Source organism: Vombatus ursinus, unplaced genomic scaffold (assembly GCF_900497805.2).
Source record: "Vombatus ursinus unplaced genomic scaffold, bare-nosed wombat genome assembly UNPS02014808.1, whole genome shotgun sequence".
Classification (NCBI taxonomy): Eukaryota; Metazoa; Chordata; class Mammalia; order Diprotodontia; family Vombatidae; genus Vombatus; species Vombatus ursinus.
In genome coordinates this window covers 7,266,842-7,272,999 of record NW_020954586.1, presented here as the reverse complement: position 1 = coordinate 7,272,999, position 6,158 = coordinate 7,266,842, and positions in this window count along the sequence as shown.

Below are 6,158 nucleotides of genomic sequence, written 5' to 3'. Positions count from 1 at the left end.
GCTCCTTCCCCCACACCCTGCTGTCTCCTTTTGGATTCCTCACGGTCCCTCCCTTATCTCTTTGGTGACCGTATCCTTCCTACAGATGGTTATTCTCCTTTCTTTGCCCAGCCACTTGGCCAGGGTACACAGATTTCCTTCTTCGCATCCTTCTTTATAAATCAGACTCACTAACTCTTGATGATTGCTCTGGCTTTCCTTTGAACTTGCTCCAAGCTGCTTGTGGTTTCCTACTAATTAGGTGCCCAGAACTGAACTCCGTTGGCCTGATTTAACTCTTTAGGGTTATCTCCAGAACCACACAGAGAGGTTTCTGTCCATGGAAATTCCAAAAACAGCCTGCAGTTTCAGGCTCCTGAGATGACTAGTTGTGGAAAGACGAGCTCAAAACGCTCCAAGGAGAACGAAGACTGAGCAGGCTGTGACCTGGACCTATAAAAGAATTGTAGGCTCATAAATCAGTCAGGGAATCAATAGTCGCTTAGTAAATGCTTACTATGTGCCAAGTACTCTGATAAGCTCCGTGATACAAATAGAAAAGCAAGGCAGACCCTGTTCCCAAGGCCCTCCTCCTTAATAAGGGAAGAAAATATAAAGGAGGGGTCAGTTGCAGGGCAGATGGTAAGGCCCGATGGTCCTTAGAGCATCATGACAGTGAGGATGGTAAGGCCCAATGGTTGTTGGGGAACCATGACAGAGAAACTGGTAAGGGCTGATACTCCTTAGGGGTCAGAGTCAGTGCAGGAGGTATGGCCTGATAGACCTTCTGGAACAGTGAGGCTAAGGTGGAAAGGCCTGGGAGGCCATAGGGATCAGCAGCAAGGCAGATGGCAAGGCCCAGTGGGCCTCCATCTTGCCAGAAGGATTATAGTTGGTGACTCCCTGCTCAGCTAAAGGATGTGAGCAGTTATGTCCTGCCTGAGGTGGGGATGAGGGTGACTTGGAAGAGCTCAGAAGAGAAGGGTTGAAGGTTGAGGTGGACTGGGGGACTCTGAGTTCCCTCCCAAGAAGAAGATGGAGGTCAGACTTTCTGGAGATGAGAACAAGCATTTATTAAGTGCCTACTGTGTGTCAGACACTGAGCTAAATGCTTTACAAATATGATCTTATTTGATCCTCACAACAACTCCACAATGTAGGTGCTATTATTATGCCTATTTTACAGTTGAGGAAATGGAGGCAGATAGAGATTAAGTGACTTGTCTGGGGTCACACAGCTGGGAAGTATCTGAGGCTTGATTTGAGTCTTCCTGACTCCAGGCCCAGTGCTCTATCCACTGCACTACCCGGTTGCTGATAGGTAAATGGGAAAGGAGCATTGGCAAGAAGCCTAGAAGGAAGGGCTCCTCTGGCCCTACCAAAAGCACTGGGTTCTAAGCAGCAGATGCAGCGGGGGGCAGGGGAGGAGAAGGACAGGGACAGGCTCTCTGTGGGCCCTCCAGCCCCTAGACCCTGGGCCTGGTACTCTTCACACTCAGTACACCATGATTCTCCCCAGGCTACTAGAAGCAACAAAAAGCCTCTTGGTTCCCTCCCCTCACTGCCTGAAGAGGCCCCAGGTGGACCCTTGAGGTCAAACAGATGTATTTTCCCATGGCATGCTCAAAGATGGCCAGGCTTGGGGCAGCTAGGAGCACTGGCCCTGGAGTCAAGAGGACCTGAGTTCAAATCCGGCCTCAGACACATAACACTCACTAGCTGTGTGACCCTGGGCAAGTCACTCAACCCCATTGTCTAGCCAAAAAAAAAAAGATGGCCAGGCTTTCGGACAGCAGATGGCCAGGCTCATCCCTAGCTTCTCCCATTAATCCTTCCATCTCAGAATCCACTCATCCCTCCTGTGTTTATCACTACTGATAGCACAGTTCTGAGAGGAGGGTCAGGCAGTGGGTCCTGAGAGCCTGCCAACTCTGCTCTCGTACAAGCAGATGGATCTGATTAAAACAAAGCAAATCACTAACAGAATCTGACTGTTCTTGGTAGGATTCCCTCCCTTCCTTGGTAATGATTTGCCCATGGCTACCACCCCATGGCAAGGTGGAGATGACTTTCAGAAAAGCCAGAGATGTTTGCTTTCCTCTACTAGATTTGCTTCATGGGATTTCTTTTGTCTTTCTCCCTCCCTTCCCTCCCATCCATCCATCAATTAATCAATGAGCATTTATTAAGCACTGTAGTATGATAGGTACTAGGAATGCCGAGTGATAAATGATAAGGACCTTGCCCTCAAGAGCTTACATTCTAATAGTGTAGACTACACGTATGTGAATGGCACATACTTGAATTGAGGCAGGCACATCTTCAAAGAATCTCAGAATGCCAGAGACTCCCTGGATAGGATTGCCCTCAGATGGGATTCTGCTGAGGACCTCAGCTTCTCAGGGAAGGAAATTCCTGGGAATTTGGTTGAAGAATGCCTCTTCATTCATGGGCTACCTGAGGAGGGGATGAGTTCTCCTCACTAGAGGTATTCAAGCAAAAACCACTTAGGGATGTCAGAAATAAAACTCTTTCTCAGGTTTGGGCTGGAACAGAAGGCCACCAAACTTCATGGGAGCCTAGAGCTGACTACTGATTGGAGAGCTCAAGGCTCTAGCTGTTACAAATAGTCCTAATGGACGCTTTGGTTTTTCCAGAGTGGAAATGACCGTCAGCTCCAAGCCAGCTTTCTGACGGGACACTCCTTCTGGTTCAATAAGAGTTACAATCAGCTGAAGAGTCCTGAATGGTGATGTCATGGGAGCATAGTTCTTGAGCTGAAAAGGACTTCAAAGGCCAGCTCAGCCCCTCATTTAACAGAGGAGGAAACTGAGGCCCAGGGAGAGAAGCGACTTGGGATCGGAAAATCATAGATTTAGAGGCCATCTGAGCTAACCACCTCATTTTACAGATAAGGAAACTGAGCCTCACAGAGGTTAAGTGATCTGGCCACGGTCAAGCCCCAGTAGAAACTTCGGTGGTCTGGGGAACCTCCGGTGGTCATTCTCTCTGGACTGAGACAAGTTAACATCAGGGTAACTTTCTTTCTACCACAGGAGAGTTTTGGTAGCTAAGTATGTGGAACATTTGCCTCCCACTTGGAAGACCTGTCCAAATAAGGTGAGCACATGAATGATTCTCAAACACTTTCAATCCCAAACCTATGCTTTTAGAAGTAAAAAGCACGTGTTTCCAAAGAAACAGCACGTTTCTTTGGATTACGCCATGCATGCGCTTGAGTGTGTGTGTGGAAGAGACTGTGTGTGTTTAAATACATGTTATGGTGTGGCTGGTTGGACATGTTTCAGTGTCTGTGAATGATGTGATAAAAAGGAGAGAGAGTGGTGAGCTTGGAATCAGGAGGGCCCGAGTTCAAATCTCCCTTCTGCCACTTATTAGCTGTGTGACCCTGAACAAAGAACCGAGACTCAGTTTCCTCATCTGTAAAATGAGGAGGTTGGAGGAGTCAGCCTCTGAGGTACCTTCCAGCTTCAGAGCCAGAATCCTATGAATTTATTTGCAACACCCCTCATCTCTCTTAGCCTCAGTTTCCTCATTTGTAAAAGAGGGGCTCGACCCAGGTGACTTCTCCAGTTCTAAATTGATGATCCTGTAATTTTTTTTGCACGTACCTTCCCCTCCCTGGGTCTTAGCTTCCTCTCTGTAAAATAAGGGGTTTGACCTTTGAGTTCTAGAGCTCTATTCCGAGGACCTGTAATATTATATATGTGTATATATGTGTGCACATGCTTGTTTGAACATGTGTCTTTGAGGACACGGATGTGTGAGTGTGTTTCTGTGCAAACATGTATGCATTGTGGGGGCACGGCATTAAGTATCCATGTATGTGTGAGTATATCTATGGTTGAACTTTGTGTGTGTATGTGTGTGTGTGTGTGTGTGTGTGTGTGTGTGTGTGTGTGTGTGTGTATGTACTGGGTAGAGGAGGGAGAGCGTTTCCATGAGCATCCTAGAAAACCTAGTTGGGAACATGGATGATGCTGCCCCTTAGCAACCTGGAAACAATGGGTCCAGGTCAACCTAGGACAGTTCCTTGCGTGGCAACAGAGCCTGAGGAGTGCTTTAGGTACCTGGGAGAGAGAAGACAGTAACTCCTCTGTCTGTTTTGTTCTCTGGGGGTCTTCCCTCCAGGCAGTGTTTCCTGCCCCCACCCCCACCCCCACCCCAAGACAAACAATCAGAAGTATAGTCACGGAGGAGCGAATTGCATATTTGTTAAAATATAAGCTCCATGAGCCCCAGTCATTGATAAAAAGCCACTTAGACTTGCTGCCCAGCTCAGAAGACGTTACTTGAGGGAAAGTCCTCAGCACCTTGCAGATTCTGGGTTCACATGTCCCTAGGCTTCCGTGTATCCAGGAGGGATATGAGGAACACCCACAACCAACATTCTAGTTTCCTCCATCTGATACGGTGGTACTTCCTACTCCTGGATCCATCTCAAATGGCTCTCCATAAAGAACATGTTGATCCCATAAAATGTCAGTAAACGAGGATGAGCATGTGGATTTGCCAATTATCAGAGCAACCAAAGGAGAGAGAGACAAGAGTGTCCTGTGTGACCTTCCAGGGATGGCTCGCAGGACACGAGACTTCCTTGGTTTTTCTAAGACGGAAGACAGCCACACTCTTGTCCTCTAGATGGGGCAGAGGGCCAGGGCTTGCTGGACATTCATTTCAGGATGTGGTGACTGTGAGTTTGTGGGCAGTTGGGTGAATCAGTGTTTGTAAGTTTCCTCAAATGAATCCATCCAACTTAGTTCAGATCCCTCCATTTTGGCCTAATCCCTCCATGACCTTGGGCAAACTATGTCACCTCTCTGGGACTTAGTTTCTCCACCTGTAAAATTAGAGGGTTGAAATAGATGGCCTCTGAGGTCCCTTCTACATTGACAACACTGAGATCTGTCTTTACCTCCTAGTTTCAAAAGCTCAATCTGGCAAAGTCACGATCTGGGGAGAGAGCTCCGGACTTGAGAAGAAGCAAGGCCAAATTCTGAGTGCCAGATTCTGACCAAATTCTGAGTGCCGCTCAATAGATGAGGGACGAGGGCAGATCCCTGTTCCTCTCTGGGTATGAGGAAGAGGGTTGTGGTCTCTAGGACAGAGGAGAATCTGGGTTCAAGTCCCCCCTCTGACCTGCATAATCTATCAGCCTCTCAGCGCCCAGCCCAGGCAGCTCTGGAAGATCAGAGTCACACAGCAGGCGTCCATCCGCTCTGGCAGAAAATCCTAGATGTAGAGACGGAGATGGCCCGAACGGTCAGACCCAACTCTCTCGCTTTACATGTGAGAAAACTGAGGCCCAGGATGGGGGAGCCACTGGCTCTGGGGCACACCGCCAATAAATATCTGAGGGAGGATTAAAACTCAGATCTCCTTAATTCCAAGGCCATGGTTCTATTTTCTCTTCAGGGCTACCTTACAAATTCTACCCCAGTGAAATCACAGGTTAGGTGCCCTCCCAAGAGATAAATTAGTAGTGGGAGGAGGAGGAGGAAGAGGAGGAGGAGGAGGAGGAGTGGTGGTGGTGGTAGTAGTAATAGAAGTGGTAGTAGTAGTGTAGTAATAGTAGTAGTAGTAGTAGTCATGATAGCATTTACATAGTGCTTTAAAGTTTACAAAGCGCTTTATGAATTTTATCTCAGTTTATCCTCATAACCACCTGGGAGCTTAGTGTTAGATTCTAATTTTACAAATGAGGAAGACGAGGTAAAGGGAAGCTAAGCGATTTGGTCAAGGTCCCGCCTCTAGGTCCAATGCTCTATTCACTTGCCTGCTGATATTAAAACTGGCATATAAATGGTGCCTTAAGATTTGCAGAACACTTTACCGATGTCATGGGATCACTGGAACTAGAAGGAAACACAGGCTTTGTCTAGTACAACCCCTTCTTTTAACAAATAAGGGAACTGAGGCCCGGAGAGAGACAAAGTGACCTGCCCTAGGTCAATTAAGTGGCTGAGGTATGATTCGAACTTGGAGCTCCTCACTCCAAATCCCTTGATCTTCCCATTGATCCAGGACTGGAGTGTGTACTGCTTTGCTACAACCTGAGACCAACAACAGCACTACTCCTATTACTACTAGTTTTGATCAGTCATTTCAGTCCTGTCTGACTCCATGACCCTATTTGGGGTTTTCTCGGTAGAGATATA